A 23,677-nucleotide genomic window follows, 5' to 3' on the forward strand; every position below is an offset into this window, starting at 1 on the left:
CCAGAGGATCTTGGAGATTTCCAATTAGGTCTCCATCTATCATTCCCCTTGCCCTTTTCCATTTGTAGGCCTCCCAGACTAACTCACTCTTTCCTTTTAAAGCTTTGGCCTCTTCTCGCTCAAGGTTCTTAATTAGGTCGTCTGGCATTTTGGCCATATGTATCCTAGCTTTGAGTTTCTGTGAGGCTCTGGCAGCTCTTATATATCCTTCGGGATCAAAATTCTCCCTAGGCTCACCCAGAGTCATGCCATAGTAGTTTAATTTATTCTGTAATAAATGATAACTCTTTGAACTTTTGACAATGAAATCAGAGAAAACTAATAAACCTGGAACAATAGATTGTTTACCAAAATCAGTTAAATGTTTAGCATTGGCAATAGACAATTGCCTCATAATCTACAAGCTAGCCACTCTGTTTGGCACCGTAATTGGAAGCATGTGGGGTTGCCCTTCATATCCAAATACCCTTATCTCTGTGTGATTATCATGGCAATACCAATCACCCCAATTATGTTCAATCTGTGACTCTGGAGAGAAATCCTTTGGCCTGAGGAACCTCTTGATTTCAGGGGACAAAGTATAATCCCTGTGTTGTCCAAAAGCTGCACTGAGAGGTTTCACAAAGTATTCTTGAAAATGCCAATATTGGTTGTTCATAAACCTCTGGTCCCATGCTGATACCCACAACTGAACCGGCTTCTTCAGACCATTCTTATCATAAGACCTAATGCTGAACTCATCTGGCCAGAAGTTAATTTCTTGTCCACAATAAAGAAGAATATGCATTAGCATGGAGTATAATGAAAAGTGAACATTCACAAGGTCTCCTTTCAATTTTTCCAGCCCATGATTCAAGGCATCCGCAACATAAGTAGCAAAATCAAATGACCTAGGGTCTTTTGATTGAATATCAGCACACAGAACCATAACCCCAATATCCATGAGTGGATGAGCCTCTAGGCCTAGTACTTGGGCTGCAGCATAATACGTATATTTGAAATATGGATGGAAGTGGTTGACATCAAATGGCACCTTGTCATCTTTGCCAAACTGAACAAATGACCCACCCACTTTTGGCCTGTGAACAGGTAGCCTCCAAGTCCTGTAGATATTTTCCAAACTAAAGAATTCCTGTGAAAGTTTCTTCATATCGATGCTCTCCTCGACCTCCCAGTCTAGATCAAAAACCATATCAATAGTCTGCTTGTTGATTACTACTAATGTATTCCCTCTGTAATCACATATGGTTTTAGTTCTCGGGTTGTAGCAATCTACTAGAGCTTTCATTAATTCTACGTCTACAAACACATTTGGAACTACTAATTTGCCTAAGTTTTTCTTCCATAGATTGCTTATGGGTTCAGGTGCATCCCTTCTTTTGTAACCAAACAAAAATAACTCATGCCCTCTTATCTCAGTCCAAATGTCTCCTAGATTTTCAAATCTGTCCTCTAATCCTTCTTCTTCACTTTTAATCTTTTTGGACCTTACACTAGACGATGGACACTGGTCTAATAAGTCCTGAGTCAGAGCTCTCCCTTCTTTCTTCTGTCTCTTGGGCTTCTCTTCAGGGTTTAACTCTTTTCCTTTCCTACTCTTTTTAGAAGAAGAAGACGAAGGTTCCATAGTTACAGTAAATAAGAGAGACAACACTTACTTGGTAGAATGCTCAACTCTTCTAGTTATCGTTTGCAAATCTCTGCAATTTCTTCACAGCTTCCAATCTCTTAGCATCGATCTGATTCTTGCGAGAATTCACTCAGTTCAACTGTGATTGTATGGGCAACTTGTGCACAGTTAATGTTCTGCATCCATAACGGCTACTCAAGTGTTTAAACTTAATTGCAGATGTGACACTTTTCAGTTGGGCCTTTAATTCTTTCGCGGGAAGTACAGTTCGCTCAAAGTGTGCGCGTTTCAAGTTATCGATGAAACCCTTGTCTTCGGCCGAGTGTTCAAACTTTCCATCGAAAGCTCATTTTCTTCGATACAACTGTTTCGGTGAATGGCTCATGTCGAGAGGCCACTTTTAAGACTCATCAAAATCACCTTTTCATCGATAGACCCCTTTTTCGACAAGTTGCTCGTGAGTTTCATCGATGCCATACTTTTGATGAGTTTCTTTCTTCGGTGAAGGCTTATGAGTGTTCATCGATATCCCCTTTTCATCGATATCCTTTTTTATCGATGAAACAGCCTTTCTTTTGTTCGACACCACGTTCATCGATGAAACTTGCATTTCGATGAATGTCTCTTGAGTTTCTTCGGTAACGACATTCCTTCGAAATCACCTTTTGCCTTTTTCGCTTTTTGCTTTTACCTTTTCGATGAAACTTGGAGTATCGATGAGCGGTTTCTTGCATTCATCGAAGGTAACTTTTTGCCGAAATACCTTTGCTTAATGCTTTATATGCCCTGTGTCGATGAAAACGCTCTTTCGATGAAACTTCACCTGCAGTGCTCGATACAGTTTACTGGCCGAAATATCCATTAGCCTTCATGCTTATGGAAACATATGTTATTTTTTTTTTATTTTTATTTTCAAAAATAGTGCTCAACATATTGAATGGCCTAGAACAAAATGAGGAGGGAATGTAGATAAAAATGAACCTTCTTATTGAAGAGCCAACATGTTACAACTTATTAGATAGAACATTATATTAAATATGAGAATAATTGAAAGGAGCTTGTAAATTATTTTATTTGTTTTATTTTGATATTTATTGTTATTGTACAATATTCATTCACCATGAGCATTCCCATTCAATTCATGAAAACAAATGATGAAGTTCTCTTGCAGATGAATTTTCATTCTAAATAGTTTTGCACATTCCTTCTAGTTTAAGTTCATATCATCAGATTAACCTTCATCTTCACCTTTATTTTTGTGTGGCCATGACATGCTAAGGTCATGTGTGTGACCTAGTCATGTTATCTATCTTCAACATACATAAATATTTTTATGTGTTTAGAAACAATATCTGATTGTTGTAGCAGGTTCTATGGATGCTTCACATTGGTGAGCATGTTTCAATCTCATATCCTTAAAATATAAATTAGCAATAGTTAAAAATGCTTTCTTCTTTTCTACAAGAAAAATTTTTAGTCACTAGATAAACACATTACCTCCAAAAAGTGAAAAGCTTATGAGTTTGTGACAGATGATCAGAAATGAAATTCATATGTATAATTTCAATAACCTGAAATTGTGAGCTTGAATATGTTTATCTGTCAAAGTTGAAATTTACAAAACTTGTTTGTACATGGATTACTCTGTAATACATATTGAAGACTTCCTTACAACAAATATGAAAATTTAGATATTAATCAATTTTAAGAAATTTACAAGCTCTAAGAAATGTTTTAGATGTATACAGAAATCAAGATGTGTTTAAATGAAATCCATGATTTCCATTATGAAAATTATAGGCTACCCAAAGAAATAAAAACTTATATAAAAAAATGTACTCTATGGAAACATTTAATCTCTTTGATGTTGGTGTGAAATGAGAGATAGATATATAAGCAGATGATAAATCTATATGTACATAATCCAACTTTAACCATTATAGAGTGCTTCAATTTAGTTGTCTAAAATGTTACGCATGACACTTGAATGCTAAGAATGGGTAATACTATAAGATGTTTTTGATAAGTGCCCTTGGATTTGTTACTGATTATGACATCATCGAACGAAATTCAAATGTTTTCAGTAGATTTCACAAAATTATGTTCTATTGGGTCTATCTGTTCTACCAAGTGATTTCTTATTTGCATTCCAGGTGATTCATTATTTCTTCTTGATTATTTGCCTCAAATTGTTGCACACCTTTAAATGCCTCATTTGTCAAACTACCATGAGGGCATTAATTTTTTAGAGTATTGTGCCCAGTATTATCAATCTTTGTGACTTGTGATCTATCCTCAACAAATGGATCAGAGTTCCCAACCACAAATTCACTTGAAGAAAATAAAAATTTCTAAGAATTTCAATAGAATTGTTCTTCTAATTTTGAATATCAAAAATAAAAAAAGGATTACAAGTGACATGGTGCAAGGCATAATTCCACCTTGATTAGGATCACTGTTATGCTTTGAGTGCTTCAAGACCTTGTAACTTTGAGATACATTCATATCAGGTTGAACATTGTGTAAGAATTCACTTGCTCTTGTAATATGAACTGGTTGAGCAATAGGATTTGAAGGAAAATTTGTAGTCGAATCCTCTGACAAACAAGTTGGACCACCCTAAGAAGCAATTTTATAACAAAAGGCAACTAGTGCAGGATCCATTTGAGAAAGCATGCCAACAACCTGATTATGCGTAAGACAAGGATTAGCAAAGTGAACACTAAATTCTTACTATCTGACATAAAACATTTGAACTTAAATAACTGTATGTCTCTATTTGCACATTTAACCATACCGCATCACTCAGTGCATATGCTCTGTTGTAAATTCGAGCTCTATTGTAATCACCACCATTATATGCATATTATGCAAAACTAATGATAGTTATTATTAGGAATGAATGGAAAACAAATTTTTGTTCAGCCCCATAAAGCTGCTAGGATCATAGGCATGCCCATTCATGCTTACTTTTGCATTGGCTCAAATTAGTTCCACATCTTGCAAGAATGTTGAGCATGTCAAGTAACGCCTGCTATCTACACGCTATAGTAAAGTAGTGATATCCATTTGATTTTGAACTATTGAATATAGTCAGGAGCACCTTCATTCATGACAGAGTAATGGAAGACACTGAACCATTTTTCATATAGAAGTCTGGACATTAGATGTGGATACATATAAGCACTCAAAATTAATTTTCACTTGGTAAATACATCCTCAACAAATGAATCAAATAATGATTGATGCATCACTATAAAACCTACTGCAGACATCCCAAAGACATATTCAGAGTCGTCGAATAACATGCTCCTCTACTTCTGCCTTGGAACATTGCTCAGTTTCACTTGGTCCTCTTGCTACTTTTGGTACCTTTTGTAGTTCAAGATTAGAAACATTATTTTTTAGGAGGAATTACCACTCTTTGATCAGGGATAGTAAGAACAACGTCAACCAGTTGTGAGATGACTCTACACCTGTCATCGGAACCTGGTTTTTCTACTTGGTAACTGCACATAAAGCAAAAGACTGTAATCCATTTAGGTCAGCTCTTATTAATCATTGGCGCCCAGGTTTAATACTATACGAGTCTGTGACTTAATCTGCTAGAAAAATTGGGATCTATTGGATTGATTAGAGGGTAAATTCCATTGGTGTCTTGGGATTTTACCTTGTATTATACTGAACATAAATAAAATTTATAATGCATTCAAGGTGTACCAAACACCATTGAATTCATGTAAACTCAATTCAATGAAAATTTCAATTTATATAGAGTCAGAAGCTAACAAGGTACTTGGTACACAATACTATACACAAGGGATTCACATGCCTAAGAATAATCTTGAACAAACTAAGCAATGAAAATACAAAAACTAAAACAATGATGTCGTTGATACATACATATAGCGATGACCAAACAAGGATGTAGCTTTTCCATCCAATTCATTAGAGGGAAAAGTGGAGGTTGCAAGATGTAATAAAGGAAGGTTTGATGACAATTATTCCAGTATAACTAGTAGAACAACTCTTAAATGATCGTGGGCCAATGAAGCTCAGTGAAACAGACAAAATCAGATATTTACTCATTTTAGGAAGCTCTAGCAATAAAAAGAAAATGATTTCAAATATATCATAGGAAATCCCAAAAGCATAGAACTTTAAAAGTATCAAGTATATTAATGTAATGATATACACACCGTCCCCCACCAAAGTTGAAGTTGAGGCAAATACAAGATAGGAGTAGTCATACTTGCTTCTCCCATAATGTGTACTAGTGCTTCCTAAGGGTTTCGTGCACTTGGGTCAGACAAAAGTGATGGAAGTCCAAGTGAATGTACATGGAACCTCTCTAATCTGTTTAAAACTGTAGGGCCAATATGATCTTGGCAAGAAATGTACAAATATAGCATCCTTCAAAAATTTAGCTAGCTTACAAGCCAGCCAATTCAAAAGTTTTAAAAAACAGACTCATGTTATTGACATGTAAACATCTATGAAAGCATTTTCTAACTGTACCAAGACAAAACCCTCCTTCCTACATAGTAGAAGTCTGGGTCTGTAAACAAATGGAATGGGAGAACCATAGGGAAATGCAAGTAACTTAGCAAGATTGCGAGAACTGTCATTCATTGAATCTTTTTTATCACCCTTGGCCACTACCTAGAAGATCTCAAAAATATAATCACTGATTATTTTTAGATGTCCTTATAAGTATGGAGCTATTACTAGGCACAATGGCCTTGATTATACTGTTACACATAGCTTCCAAGAAATCATGCTTCTCTACTTTCAGAGAATCAAAATCTATGACAAAGTTATCACCACTAGTGTATACTTGAGGATATTTCTCATGGAAAGTATTAATTGAAGCTTCTATGCACAAAGCTTTTAAATTAGTACCACAATACCCCACACAAGCTACTGCTAATTCCATTCTTAATTCCTCTGATAAAGGTTTCTTTCACTTTATTGGATCTTTAATATCTTAGCTCATGCTTTACACTCAGGTAAGGAAAATACAAATTCATGATCAAACTGACCAGGACAGTGAAGAGCTCCATCAATAGAATCAATCATGTTTGTCACTATAATAAGCACTACTTTACCTTTAGAGTCTAGACCATCCATTAGAGCAAGAATCATAGATACAATAGAATTATGAATTTGTTCTTGTTTACTGGACCTCACTTGGGCAAGACAATCTATTTCAACAAAAAATATTATGGATGGTTGTTTCCTTTGCGCTTATTCAAAAAGTAATTTCAGTTGTCGCTCAGCTTCCCCAACCCACTTGCTGAGCACATCAACTCCCTTTCGCATGTAAAAGTTTACTTTCTATCCTACCTTGGAAGCTGCACATGCTAAAGTCCTTGCAATCAACGTTTCTCCAGTTCTTGGAGGACCACCCAATAAGAATCCCCTTGGAGGAGAGATGTGATAATTTCCAAAGAAATCAGGATAGAGAAGAGGGTAAAAAGACATTTCTTTCAATGCAGCAATGTGGTCAGAAAGCCCTCCAATATCATCAAAACTCACTGTTTCATCAACTTGTAAGGTTTGAATGTTAGCTCCACCTTTTGAACTAGGATCAGTAGGTTGTGCATCTATACGTCCATAACTAAACATATCACCTTGGTGTCCCCATCCAGATGATGTAACTTTCAAACCCCAAGCAGTTGCGTTATGCATGTCAATTCTGCCACAAACCCATTGCTGACCAAAGTTTCTATTTCCCACATGCATCTGTGATAATGAACCAACAAGACATTTTTCCATCATCAATTCTTTGTACATGAAGATTTTTTTCTTTCCTTGAGACACCTCGTCTCACGTCATGTGCATTTTTTATTCCCATTCCTTTATACATTACTTTACGTGGTGGAGACTATAGTCATTGCATTTCTTCTTTTTCAGGAGAAAACTTCCTTGCCTCAGTGCGATTTCAAATAGCATACCGTCTCCTTCCTTCTTGTTCTTTACCCTCCTCACCCTTTTCAGTAACTTCATCTTCTTCATCTTCCTCTCCTCCATCCCTAGCCTCCCCTTCATTTCTATGATCGGCCTCCTCTAAGCATTTCTAGTCTTCAGAATCTTGAGAAGAATGTCGGATGGTTGAATTTCGAGGCAAAATTCCTTTTCACCATGGCAAAGATACAATATCTCTTGTCCTCTTCTCTTGCATTGGACTGGACTGCTCATCCTAACTAGGGTTATTCTCAACTTTAATAGTAGTTGGGCAATATGTTTATCTCTACAACCATTGATACCCAAACCTATAATATTATGCAACAAATTATTGGGCAAGAGAATTTATATCTTCACAAAAAACAAAAAACAATGGAGATTGGAGAAAATCCTACCATTAGATTAGCATCCTCTATGTGTATGTTATCTATTTTATAATCCTCTAAATTGACATAATTTGTCCTCTTTCTTGTAGAACGATGTGGAGTTGACGTATGTGACTGCCAGTATAAGCAACTTTAGCATACAAATTTAATCATGAAAGATGCCTACATATTTGACAAGAGCAGCTGAGAACTCTATCAGTTACATGCCTGTTCATATTATGTGTCTAATTCAAAGAACCAACAGTTTTGTGCACCTAAGAAAAGAAATCAAAATAATATTGAGGCTTTTACAAGAAAAAAGAGAAATCCACAATGATCTACATAAAAAAGCATAGAGTGATGGATGTATTGTAATAAACAAAATTCTCAAGTATCCATGACTCAAAAAGCACAGATCAATGAGAAGGGAAAACATTTTTCAAAATAAAAATTATTTATTATTTAAATTAGCATACATTTTCATCAATGCTAAGCAAAATGCTGAAGAACACTAGCATACTGAAGCTAAGAAGAAATTAGAGTTAGTTTAAAACTTACATAAGCAAATGATAGAGCTTTAGTACTAAACTTGACTAAGTTGCTGAGCATAGAATCTAAGACTGGTAACAGAAAATAGAAAGCACATATTAGACAACTGCTGTAATGCATTGACTTCAATGAACTACAACTTGTGGAGGGAACCGCTGAAAACCATCTTCACCTCTCATGAACTCGAAAGGCTGATCGGCATTCCCTTTTTGCAATCCATATCTCTAAATTCCAAATAGATTATTAAACAAATATCTTATCATATATTATAAATGGAAACATGTATATAACTTGCAAAGATCATTAAGTGCTACCAACATTACTGTAGCATATATATGTCTATAATTCTATCATATTCATAGACTTATCTTTGATCTAAATGTTGCTATAACAAAAAAAAATTATGCTCTTGGTTCTGACCTTAGGTTTTTTTCTTCATATCTTCTTGATCATTTGATCTTTGATCTTTCCTACATTATTGTTGAATGATCTAGTTTAGTCAAAACAAATTTATAGATTTTGAACATTGAAATTATGATGCAACATTTACAAAAAAAAGGCAAGCCATCAATGGGGCATTCGTTGCATTCACATCATGATACTACGCTTAAGACTCTTGTGGACAATGATATTGTTCCTTGACATTAAGATGCAACACTACCATCCATTTTGAGTACACCCACAAAGCTTTTCTTAATCTTGAATTAGAATAAAGTTTGTACATTCTAAACATTGAAATTATAATTTGTAATTTTTATTTATATTGAAACTTAAACTTGATATGCAATGAAGTAGCTTTTTTATCCATGATGTGTAATGAACACCTTTTGAGCTCTACAATATTTTCCTTAAAGTCAGTAGTATGCATGTTTTTCAATAATATTTTTACAAATTTATTTATTCTTCTTAAATAAATAAATTGATTATTCCCTATTCTTCGAAAGGTCTTCAATTAATTAATTCCTCTAAATTCTTATGTTCAAAAAATTTGGTGTGTTTTTGAAATTTGAACTTCTTTGGGTCTGTTAAGTCTTGAAGTTTATTTTGGTTTTTCAAACTTTTTTCCAGTCTAAGTTTTTCAACTCTTCTACTAAGTAAACCAACAACTTAGTGACATATAAGTAATAGGCCAGAATGCATTGGATTCTAGCCAAACTAAAATCTACACCCAATTCAGAACAAATAGTAAAGATCTTTTTCTTCATTCTTCTTCATTCTTCCAGAGTTTGACCTTGGATGTTAAGGAGCACATTACCTTGATTCTATAAGAATTGCCTCACCAATATCTTTCATCTGGAAACACCATCCTGGGACATTAGGAGAAAATTCACCTATAGATATGTAATCCAAGAAATTGTAATAATGTCCACCACTAACAAAGAATTTGGTTTAAATTTATATGATTTCTTTCTTCATTTGGCATTAAACATTGCATTGGTAGCAATAGTATTGACATGTCTTTACAATAAATGTTCATTAACTATGATATCAACTGAAGATGTTAAGACTTAAGAATATAACAGTGAATGCCCCTAGATCAGGGGATTGTTCTACCCAATGTAAACCTAAAAAAATGTTACATATCTTGCAAATTTCAAGTTTACGGACAATCAAATAACTTCATAAACATCTAAACAAAACATTAGGAGGACAACTCCTATACTAGTTCACCACCAAAGAAGATATCAACTTTTTTAAGTTGACCACGAAACAAGACACTATTTTGATGTATGAGAGTAAACTAATGCAATAAATCCACTAGATGATTGTTTTTTCCATTTACCTTATGTTTCTTTAAACTATACAGGCTGTGGTTGAGATTCTGCCTCCTGTGCAGGGTTCCCTTTTGCGAATTCTCTTTGTTTTGTTTGTATTTTTGCGACTCCCCACTGCATTTTGTGGTCGAAGGGGAGGTTGACGCTTTTCCATCCATAGCTCATACAAAACAAAGAAATTGCAGAAAATGACCTTTTTTCTTGTTAAAACATAACCTCTAACACTCTATATTAGTCCACAAAAAAGGCAGGAAAGAAGCTAGTTTCTTACATTAATTACCGAATACCTGTACAGCCTCATACTATTATTGATTTCAATTAATTTTCATTGTTAATCTAATAATATTTATTTCTTTATAAATCTATAGGAAGGTAGGTGCTTCTTCTTCTTATTAATTTTAATATTAAGAGTATAAAAAATGTTTAAAATATATATGATAAATATATAATTTTAGTTTAAAAATATTTTACTTTAAAATCTTAAGAACTGTCATTTTTTATTAAAAATTATATATATATATATATATATATATATATATATATATATATATATATATATATATATATATATATATATATATATATATATATATCTATATATATATAAATATAAAGTTTAGATTATTTTATTTACTTGACAATTATCCCATTTAGAAGATTATATATATTTTTATAATATTATTGTATACATTATATTAATTGTCCTCGTACATGGAGAAAAAAAGAATAAAACTAGTTTTACAATGGAATGGGTTGGAGAGGGAGAAAACAATTGAAATAGGGAGGCCATCTTTATGGTAAGTTAAAGGGGGTAAAAATTTAATGTGGAAAACAATTGGTAATGTTAATGTGGAAACCTTAGATGAGATCACTAAAATAGGTATTTTAGAAGAATTTGTTTACTCTAATCTAGGAAGAAAGATATTATTGCTAAATTGTATGTATGTAGTATCAATGGAATATAATCTAGTACATGGATATAGATAAAATGGATTGGTGTGAATTTGGAGGTGATTTTCTTGGTATGAGGTTTTTATATATAGTCTTTTAGTTGGAATTTGAGAAAGATAATGTGTTTAAGGAAGGGCCTTGGTTTACGTAGAAGGTGAATCTATAAGTCATAGTATGGTCTTTAATCTTTGACTCACACAAGAAATTGAAGAGATGTGGTTATTTAGAAATCTTAACATCAAATTACAATGTTGTTATTTCCAAATAGTCATATCTATTAATAACTTCAAAATTGTAAAGTTTTAGGACAATCCTCATAATACCACAAAACAAATATATCATGCCAACCCATGAACCAAAGAAAATCACATTCCTAACATGAATTAGGAAGAAAAAATTAAAACTGATCATGATAAATCAACTACAAAATATCCTTCTATTTATTGAAAGGCAAAGACCCCAAAAATGATACAAATTCAAAATGACTTATTGATCATTACGAACTCAAGTAAGATAACCCTCAAATAATAGATCATTAAATATAAATGAGACTATTGAGATAAATATCATTCACATATAAAATAAGTCATAACAACATAAAATGAGATAATCACATGAATCTAATAAGAAAATAATTCTACATACTTTCAAATAACAATTTCTATTAAATTAGGTGACTCCTAAATATTAATCATTCAAAGTAAATAATGCATAATTGTGCAAGCATACCAAGATAAACACATTTTTTGTGCTCATCAAAGTATCACAATCCTTTGACTTCTACATCTCACATGGTTATTGTTCTACATTGTTTCTAATGTCAATTTCTATTATATTGACTCCCAAATATTAATCTTTCATTGTGACAAATACATAAGTATACAAGCATATGGAGATAAACACATTTTCTGTGCTCATTAAAGTATCACAATCGTTTGACTTCCACATCTCACATGGTCTGCAATTGAAGATTCTAATGAATTTTTCATTCTCAATACCCTAAACCAATATTATGTACATGCAGAAAAAAATCATAAAGAAAAATAAAAGATATTAAGTAAGGAAACACACAATTAATGTGATACCATCCCAATACATTACAATTAAAATCTATTTATATTGAGGTGCACCAAAATAAGTTTAAAATATTCATATAAATATTTTAATATCATAACTTCCTATATCTTTTCATTGTTGGACAAGGTAAGGAAGTTTGGTTTTATTCATTATGATAATTTTAATATAGAAATCCAAATAAATAGTGTAATTTTTAGATAATTGTTATGTATTTAAGATAGGATTTGAATCTATTACATTTGTTTTATTTGTGTATATACCAACAAATCTAGTTATAATTATACCATTTAATACTATGGATTATATTTACTTAAAAGTAAAATATTTTAATCCATTTTCAATTAACCATGCCTAATATAAATACATGAATGACCAACATAAATGTATATTTAATGATCATAATATAACAACTAGTCGCCTCTTAAATATATTATACTAATAAGAAAGTGAAAAGAGATATTCCATATTGTAACAAATAATCTGATTTACTCAAAATAATCAGAATTTCATATTTTAAGTTATATATTTGAATAATGACATCCTAAACAATAAGTTGATCAGGTATGTGAACCAATTTCATAGAAGAAAAACCACTTCATTTTAATTCAAGGCTAAAATTTCTAATCCCACAAAACAATAGTTATTATTTTAAATTGTGTGTATTGAATGGCCTAGAACAAAATGAGGAGGGAATGTAGATAAAAATGAACCTTCTTATTGAAGAGCCAACATGTTACAACTTATTAGATAGAACATTATATTAAATATGAGAATAATTGAAAGGAGCTTGTAAATCATTTTATTTGTTTTATTTTGATATTTATTGTTATTGTACAAAATTCGTTCTCCATGAGCATTCCCATTCAATTCACGAAAAGAAATGTTGAAGTTCTCTTGCAGATGAATTTTTATTATAAATAGCTTTGCACATTCCTTCTAGTTTAAGCTTATATCACCAGATTAACCTTCATCTTCACCTTTATTTTTGTGTGGCCATGACATGCTAAGGTCATGTGTGTGACCTCATCTTGTTAGCTATCTTCAATATACATAAAGATTTTGATGTGTTTAGAAACAATATCTAATTGTTATAGTAGGTTTAGTGGATGCTTGGCATTGGTGAGCATGTTCAAATCTCATATCCTTATAATATAAATTAGCAATAGTTAAAAATGCTTTCTACTTTTTTGCAAGAAAACGTTTTAGTCGCTAGATAAACACAAAACCTCCAAAAACTGAAAAGCTTATGATTTTATGACAGATGATAAAAAATAGAATTCATATGTATAATTTGAATAGCCTAAAACTGTGAGATTGCATATGTTTATTTGTCAAAGTTGAAATTTGCCTTACAACAAATATGAAAATTTAGATATTAATCAATTTTAAGAAATTTACAAGTTCTAAGAAATGTTTCAGATGTATAGAGAAATTAATATGTTGTGTTTAAATGAAATCCATGATTTCCATTCTGAAAATTAACCAAATGATAAAACTATATGTACATAAATCACCATTAACCATTATAGAGTGTTTTAATTTAATTCTCTAAAATGGTACATATGACACATGAATGTTAAGAATGGGTGATACTATAAGATGTTTTTGATAAGTGTCCTTGGATTTGTCATTGATTGTGACATCATAGAACTAAATTCAAATGTTTTTCAGTATATTTCACAAAATTATGTTCTATTGATTCAATTTGTTCTGCTAACTGATTGCTTATTGGCACTTTGGAAGAGGATTCACATTGTGGTTGATTCATCATTTCTTCTTTATTATTTGCCTCACATTGTTGCACACCTTTAAATTCCTCATTTGTCACACTACCATCAAGGCATTACATTTTTAGAGTATTGTGCCCAGGATTATCAATCTCCATGACTTGTGATCTGTTCTTAGCAAATGGATCACTATTGTGCTTTGAGCACTTCAAGACCTCGTAACTTTGAGATACATTCATATCAGGATGAATGTTACATAAGAATTCACTTGCTCTTGTAATATGAACTGGTTGAGCAACATGATCTGAAGGAAAATCTGTAGTCGAATCCTCTGACAAATGAGTTGGCCCACGCTGAGCAACAATTTTATAACAAAAGACAACTAGTGCAGGATCCATTTGAGAGAGCATGACAATAACCCGATTATGTGTAAGACAAGGATTAGAAAAGTGAATAATAAATGCTTACTATTTGACATAAAACATTTGAACTTAAATTAATGTATGTCTCTATTAGCACATTTAACCATAACACATCCCTTAGTGCATATGCTCTGCTATATATTCGAGCTCCATAGTAATCATCACCATTATATGTATGTTATGCAAAAATAATAATAGTTATTATTAGGAATGAATGGAAAACCAAATTTTGTTCAACCCCATAAAGCTGCTAGGATCATAAGCATGCCCATTCATGCTTACTTTTGCGTTGGCTCGAATTAGTTCCACATCTTGCAGGAATGTTGTGCATGTCAACTAATGCCTGTTATCTACACGTTGCAGTAAAGTAGTGATATCCATTGGAATTTGAACTATTGAATAATAGTCAGGAGCACCTTCATCCATGACAGGGTAATGGAAGAAACTGAATCATTTTTCATCCTCAACAAATGAATCAAATAATGATTGATGCATCACTCTAAAACCTATTGCAGACATCCCAAAGACATATTCGGATTCAAATGCCTAAGCATAATCTTGAACAAACGAAGCAGGGAAAATACAAGCACTAAAACAATGATGTCATTGATACATACATATAGAGATGACCAAACAAGGATGTAGCTTCTCCATCCAATTCATCAGAGGGCACATAGGAGGTTGCAAGAAGTAATAAAGGAAGGATTGATGGCAATTATTCTGGTATAGCTAGTAGAACAACTCTTAGATGACCATCGGCCTATGAAGCTCAGTGAAACAAACAAAATCAGATATGTAGTCATTTTAGGAACCTCTAGCAATAAAAACAAAATGATTTCAAATATATCACAGGAAATCCCAAATGCACAGAACTTTAAAAGTATCAAGTGTATTAATGTAATGATATACACATTGTCACCCACCAAAGTTGAAGTTGAGGCAGATAAAAGATAGGAGTAGTCATACTTGCTTCTCCCACAATGTGTACTAGTGCTTCCTCAAGGGTCTGTGCACTTGGGTCAAACAAAAGTGATGGAAGTCCAAGACAATGCACAGGGAACCTCTCTAATTCCTGTAAAATTGCAGGGCCAATGTGATCCTAGCAAGAAAAGTACAAATATTGCATCCTTTAGAAATTTAGCTAGCTTAGTAGCCAACCAATTTAAATTTTTTAAAAACTAGACTCATGTTATAGACGTGAAAACATCTATGAAAGCATTTTCTAACCATACCAAGCCAACACCCTCCTTCACACAAAGTAGAAGTCTCATTTTGTAAACAAACGGAATGGAAGAACCATAGGGAAATCCAAGTAACTTGGCAAGATTAGGAGAACTCTCATTTAACGAATCTTTTTTATCACCCTTGGCCACTATGTAGGAGATCTCAAAAATATAATCATCGATTATTTTTAGATGTCCTTGTAAGCATGGAGCTATTACTAGGGACAATAGCCTTGATTGTACTATTGCACCTCTATGGGAAATAGGAGTAATAGTAGACATAGAGTCTAACAAATTATGCATCTCTACTTTCACAGAAGTAAAATCTATGACAAAGTTATCATCACTAGTTTATACTTGAGGATATTTCTCACGGAAAGTATTAATTTGAGCTTCTGTGCACAAAGGTTTTAAATTAGTACCACAATAGTGTTGGCAAATGCACACTCCAATGAGACATTGTAGGTGATTGAAGGTTTTGTCATTGATGACAACCTTAAAATCCTATGATGCCGGTAAGGCAATGCACCAGCACCAGAAAAGTCAGATTCTACACTAGCACATAGACCACCGGCACTGACAGTGAAAGGAAGCATACCGACACAGAAGCCGACAGGAATTTTGGTTGTAATTTATTTTGTTTATTATTGTAAAATCATTGTGAGGTGACTTAGAAAATTGTAAAATGACTCATATATATAAGAGATCATTGGAGAACAAATAGGCAATGCATTGAGGAATGTAATTAAGAAGGCAGACCTATTATGTGAGTTATAGGCTAAGGGTTTATGTAAGAAGCAGAGCTATAAACTGGTACTGGATCTAGCATAGCAGATGCTATTTTGAAGAAGTACAAGACACTAGATTTATATAATCCATTTTGTAAGTTAGTGAGACTTCCCATTTTGTAATTGAGCAGTGCGCTCTAGGCACTTGGCCTTCCTGCATGTGCAAGCCCCTCTTGTAGCAGTAATATTCTCTTATTGGCAAGTAAGTGAATATTATGGGTCACAAATCCCACCAAGGTTTTTCCCACACTGGGTTTCCCCATTAAAAATTTGTGTTATGGTGTGTTTTTCATGTGGTTGTTTTTATCTTTGTTTATTGCATTAATTTCTGTTGACCAGTACACAATTCTAATTTGCTCTACATGTTTTAAGTTAAGAAAATATTATTACTCATTAGATACTAATTCACCCCCCCCTCTCAATATCTATGGGAATCCTAACAATTGGTTTTAGAGCCTGGTCCTCTATTTTCAGAAGTCTAATAGCTTGAGGAAGATCTTGACACTAGCATAGATGGCAAACATGATGAAGCAACTAGAAGGAGCTCTCTCAGACTATGATGTAGAAAAATTGAAAAATATCAAACTTGAAGATGATCTAAAGGTTGCTCAGGATATTATTCAAGCACTCCAAGAAAATCTTACTATTTCCAGAAACAAGAGAAGAGAACTTTGTGAAAAGATGCAAAATGAGAATGATGAAAAGGAAACTCTTAGTGATCTGATAAATAAGCTGAAACAAGAAAACATGACAACAAAGAATGAGATGCAGGATATGACTATGAGATTTTGTAAAGAAATTGAAGATAGAAAGAAGAATGAAGAAGACTTGACTAGAAGACTAAATGATGTTGCAAATGAAAACACAAGACTTAGTTATAAAAATGATAGGTTGAAGACAAATCTAATGCATGCACAAAATGACTCAAATGAACTCATGAGACAAAAAGGTATCTTGGAAGGAGAACTGGCTATTGCAAATCAACATAAAGAAAACTTCAAGAAAAGATCAAAAGAACTTGGTGACTTGTTGAAGAATCAGAAACCTAATGGTGACACTAATGGTCTTGGCTTTGAAACTGGTGAAAGCTCCGATACTGCAAACACACAAGATCATGGCAAACCAGTAAGACAACCTACTCCTTATAAATTTAATGGCAAATGCTTTAACTATAACAAGTATGGTCATAGAGAAAATCAATGTAGATCTAGAAAGTATCAGAATACCTGTACACCCACCAGTCAATGTTCAAAATGCAACAAAGTTGGTCATAATTCTAAAAATTGCAGAATGAATGTGAGATGCTATATTTGTGGGAGATTTGGACATTTATCTAATCAATGCGGAACACAAACCGGCATAGGTTATGGGAAGGCTATTCAAAAAAATAATGTGACTTGTTATGCATGTAACAAAATTGGCCATATTGCTAAATTTTGTAGAAGCAAGTCCTCACCGGTAAACAACAAAGGTCCTAGTTTGAAAGGAAAAGAAAAGGTTGAAAAAGTTAAGCTTGAATTTTCAAAACAATGGATTAGGAAATCAGAACTGAATATTGACAGGAATACTCCTCCACCAGCAGAACATAGTAGCACTCTACCGGCAGGAGAGTCTTCATCTAACTAAAGAAATTTTTTTTGAGGGTTTGGCAAACAAATGTGAAACATGCTATTATTCCCTCGGTTGATGGTAAGAAGTTAAAATTACTTCCATACCGGCACATATGTTAAGTGATTACATAATCGGCAAGCATTAAACATGGTGGTTGGCAAAATTAACATTATAAATCAGTGTTTTTGGCTCCCATTTCACCAAGCATTCAAACATTCGAAGAGCACGAAAATTCTGAGCTAAGGCATTTCAAGCAAAGAGGCAAAGCAATTCAGCAATCAATCTTTCCAAAGACAGAAAAAGGTATTTATAAACATGGCATTTTCTTCTGTACCTGAATTCATAGCAAACCCTACTATAGTGGAAGTAATCAAGTGCCCTAGGCCATTTTTCAGTTAGTTCCGAAAATACCAAAGAAGGATGATAATGTTGGTGCTTTCTCTCAAATCCCCAAAGGAGTAGTTTTTGCAGGATACCCTAGGATGTATATTCATTGCCATAGAGAAGAATTAGGAGATGATGAAATTAAGAACATGTACAAGACTTCTCTTTGTGATGATTCTGGTATTGTGAAACCTGAACACAAAATAATTGAAACCCTAGGATTCATAGAAATTATCTGCATTCTAGATTTCCCCAAGGAAGTTATTAGGATAGTATTGAGAAGGGAACATGGTGCATTCGTTTGGCTAGATTCTATTCACAAAATTACTAAGGAAGCTATAAAAGTTTTAGCAGTGTTACCCTCCACTGGTAACAGACTTGACAAGACAAAGAAGGTCTGAAATGACCTAGTAATGAACCTAACAGGTGCAACATCCAACAAAAGGTCTTTAAGGGTGAATGATATAATTGACATAAATGTGAGATTCATTAGCATGATTCTAGGCTACAAAACAACACATGCAAACATACTAAATTTAGTTTCTAGCTTATGCATAAAGAGTGCTCATGACATGATTAAGGATAATGTGAAAATTGATGTGTGTGAATGGTTGAAGGATGAATTGATTGACAATATGGGAAAGATCAAGAAGGATAAGAAAGGGACATTTAGATTTGACAACTTACTTGTTTTCTTAATGCTACATATAACCAAACAGGTGCCCGGTATAGGTAATAAGAACCTTGGATTTGACATATCGGTAGGCAAATAGTTATCTGACTTATTCAACAACATGGGTGAAAACAAAGAGAAGAATATTAATGAGTATTTTCAAGCATTAAAGCCCAGAATGAATGCTAGAGTCAGACTGTCACAAGAAATTGTAAATAAATATAAGGATGACATATGTTTTGTGATTAAGAAGGATGAGATCTGGATGGAGGCAATTATCCCAAGAACAATTTGGTTTATTGAAATGGGTTATGAGATAGATGATCACATCATTCAAACATATGCAAAAGCCCTTCTAGAAGCACCTAAGGAACAGGTATTTGGCAGTGCTAAAACCATTGAAAATCAAATTCAATCCAAGAAGAGAGTGAAGAAAGTAGAAGCAACAGTGAGGAGAGGTTCAAGGCAGGCGAAGGCTATCAAAGAAGATGTACTTAAATAAATCAGTATTACTAAAGATGAGTTACAAGCACAACAACCAGAAACTTACCTTTCACTAGTAGCATCTTCTTCGGAAAGTGACATGCTAGCTGCATTTAAAAGAGTTGTGAGGAAAAGACAACCTTCACTGGTATCCACACCTTCACCTAGAAGAACCAGAAAAAATCAACAGGCAGTAAGGCCCCCGGCCAAGAAGACAACTCCAAAGAAGAAAAAGTTAACACCAAAGAAAAGGACTCAACAAAATATTGCTCCAATTGACGGACTGTTGGATGAAATAACAGAGGAGGAAAGCTCAAAAACATCAACAAATTATATGATTCACTATCAATTGATGATAAAGAAAAAGTTGAAAATAGTGTAATTCTACACATGGATATCTACAATAAATTTTTGATGCAAATTGTAGATGAAGTATCGGTAGAACTATTTAAGAGACTTAAAGCTAGAAGGCAAGCTATTATAGAGCTTGACAAGAAAATAAAGATTGAGAAACTACTTGTTGTTTATCCTGTTAACTCACCAAAGGAGATAGATGATATGATCTCAGAGGCTAACCAGACAGTATTCTCAACTTCACACTGGCATGAATCACTTATGGTTGGTAGAGTAAATGAGGTTGTCAAGGAAACTACTAACGTATGGGATATATTCCTTGTTGAGAAGGAAAAATATAGAAACCCCAAACCAATCAAGGTATATCAGAAAGACAAGGATAAGGGAAAAGGAAAGGTTGGTGGACCTCCATGCATCAAAATAATAGATAATCTACCCCCACCGTCTCAAGATACTCCACCAGTAACAACAACTGAAGATCAACTAGCTGATGAGAATATGGATATATCACAAGAGGGTACAAATCCTAATTCTGAGGTATTATATACAGTAGATGTTGATACTCAGAAGGTGAACATTGTGGTAGATAAGGACACAATCGGTAAGACAGATAGGGCTAGTGAGCCACCGGTAACTGATAACACAGATAACACTGAAGGAAAACTAGTAGATACTGCCACAGAACAACAAGAAAAACAACAAACAGAGCAACGGGCTTAAGTACAGGAATAGGTTAATACAGAATCAGTGCCACCGACAACTGCTGAGCAAATCAAACCATTGCTTAAGGAAATGGAAACACAAACTGACCTACCAGAGGTCACTGCAAGGATGGATATTTCCCCCATCGGTGGAATTCAGAGTGTTGGCTCTTCAACTAGGATTCAAGACAAAAAAATGTAACTGAAGTTCTTTTAGACTCTATAAAGAAAATAATAGATTGTAGTTCACAGGCATATAAGGCTATAGATGACACAATTCCAATTTTGAAGATGATAGCTCCAAAATGTAATGTAGATAATAAGGATTCTTTGAGTCAACTTGACTCTTTGTCTAAGTATATTACTAACAACATAGTGATAGTTGAACAAATAAAGGAGGATTTATTCAAAGAGAGGTTAGAAAAGGAAAAACAAAAATTCTTTGAGGAACAAATAAAGAAGTGTACAAGGCAGTTTGACACACTTCTACCAGAATTATGCAGCACATTAAAGGAATTCAAAACTTTGTACAAAGATAGTTGTAAGACTAACTTTTTGACAGTTGATATAGACAAGAAGATCAGCAAGATATAGGAGGAAATAAATCGACTAGCTGACAATTTCATTAATTCATCTGATTCATTATCATTTTTTGAGCAAAAGATAACAGGTTTTGAGGAAGAATTACTAAAGCTAGAAAGAGAAAAGGAGAGAATAAAAATTAAGGCTGAGGATCTAAAATTAAGACTATGTCCAAAATTGGACTACCTAGCATCCTTAAGGAAAGAAATATTTGATGCATTGGTACAAGGACATAAAACACCGGCAGAGCAAATGCAACACCTCACCGGTACAATTCAAAGAACAGAGGCAGCAATAAAAGATAGTAAAAAATTTCTTGAATGCCTAAATTTGGTTTTGGCTTATCTTTTTCAAATTGTAACCAACGGGTTACAAGGTTGAAATCGGAAACTACACTCTATTGACACTTTGACAACCTTTGTCATTGATGCCAAAGGGGGAGTAGTGGTATGAGAAAAATCCAATAGCTTAGGGATCTTCTGCTCAGGAGGAGCACACCTTTTTGGTAACAATTTTTGGACTTCAATTTTTGGATACACTTCTGAATTTTTCTCATGAGTGTTGCCATCAATGCCAAAGGGGGAGATTGTTGGCAAATGCACACTCCAATGAGACATTGTAGGTGATTGAAGGTTTTTTCCATTGATGGTAACCTTACAATCCTATGACACTGGCAAGGCAATCCACCGACACCAGCAAAGTCAGATTCTACACTGGCACATAGACCACCGGCATCGATAGTGAAAGGAAGCATACCAGCATAGAAGCAGACAAGAATTTTGGTTGTAATTTATTTTGTTTATTATTGTAAAATCATTGTAAGTCGACTTGGCAAATTGTAAAATGACTCATATATATAAGAGATCATTGTAGGAAAAATAGGAAATACATGGAGGAATGTAATTAAAGGAAATAAGGCAGACCTATTATGCGAATTATAGGCTAAGGGTTTATGTAAGAAGCAGAGCTATAAATCGGTACTGGATCTGGCATAGTAGATGCTATTTTGAAGAAGTACAAGACATTGGATTTATATAATCCATTTTGTATGTCAGTGAGAATTCCTATTTTGTAATTGAGCAGTGAGCTCTAGGCACTTGGCCTTCCTGCATGTGCAGGCCCCTCTTGTAGCAGTAATATTCTCTTATTGGCCAGTAAGTGAATATTGGGGGTCACAAATCCCACTGAGGTTTTTCCCACACCGGGTTTCCTTGTTAAAATATTGTGTTATGGTGTGTTTTTCATGTGGTTGTTTTTATCTCTGTTTATTGAATTACTTTCTGTTTACCAGTACATAGTTCTAATTTGCTCTACATGTTTTAAGTTAAGAAAATCTTATTACCGGTTAGATACTGATTCACCCCCCCTTCTCAGTATTTGTGGGAATCCTAACAAATAGCCCACACAAGCGGCTGCTAATTCCATTCTTAATTCCTCTTATAAAGGATTCTTCCACTTTCTTGTGTGGATGTTTAATATATTAGCTCATGCTTTACAATCGGGTAAGGAAAATAATAATTCACGATCAACCCGACCAGGCTGGCGAAGAGCTCCATCAATAGCATCAATCCTGTTTGATGCTCCAATAAGCACTACTTGACCTCTAAAGTCTAGACCATCCATTAGAGCAAGAATCGTAGATACAATAGAATTGTGAATTTGTTCTTGTTTACTAAACCTCACTGGGGCAAGACTATCTATTTCATTAAAAAATATTATGGTTGGTTGGTTCCTTTGCGCTTCTTAAAAAAGTAATTTTAGTTGCGGCTCAACTTTCGCAACCCACTTGCTGAGCACATCAACTCCCTTTCACAAGTAAAAGTTTACTTTATGTCTGCCTCAGAAGCTACACATGCTAAAGCCCTTGCAATCAATGTTTTTCTAGTTCTTGGAGGACCACGCAATAAGACTCCCCTTGGAGGAGAGATGTGATAATTTCCAAAGAAATCAAGATAGAGAAGAGGGAAAACAACCATTTCTTTCAATATATCAATGTGGTCAAAAAGCCCTCCAATATCATCAAAACTCACTGTTTCATCAACCTACAAGGTTTTAATGTCAGCTCCACCTTTTGAACTAGGCCTAGTAGGTTGTGCAACTACACCTCCATAACCAAACATATCACCTTGGTGTCCCCATCCAGATGCTACAACTTTCAAACCCCAAGCAGTTGAGTTATGCATGTCAATTTCGCCACAAACCCATTGCCAACCAAAGTTTCTATTTCCCATATGCATCCATGATAATGAACCAACAAGACCCTGATCCATCTTATCAACAAGAAGAGAATAATCTGAATCATCAATTCTTTGTGGACAACGATGTTTTTTTTCCCTTGAGTGTTAGAATAGTCTGGCAATATCTACCAATTACTACCACCAACTTACAATTAATGCTCAGTCTAGAAACATCAAT

At 33.9% G+C, this 23,677-nt stretch overlaps 2 pseudogenes; both read right to left on the reverse strand.

Moving 5' to 3' along the window:
- The window catches only part of LOC131856463 (ATPase family AAA domain-containing protein At1g05910-like), an 84,437-nt pseudogene extending 73,993 nt beyond the window's left edge, over positions 1-10,444 (reverse strand).
- A 3,713-nt stretch (positions 10,445-14,157) lies between these two features.
- LOC131856464 (ATPase family AAA domain-containing protein At1g05910-like) overlaps positions 14,158-23,677 on the reverse strand; it is a 50,975-nt pseudogene continuing 41,455 nt past the window's right edge.

This window comes from Cryptomeria japonica, chromosome 7 (assembly GCF_030272615.1).
Source record: "Cryptomeria japonica chromosome 7, Sugi_1.0, whole genome shotgun sequence".
Lineage (NCBI taxonomy): Eukaryota > Viridiplantae > Streptophyta > Pinopsida > Cupressales > Cupressaceae > Cryptomeria > Cryptomeria japonica.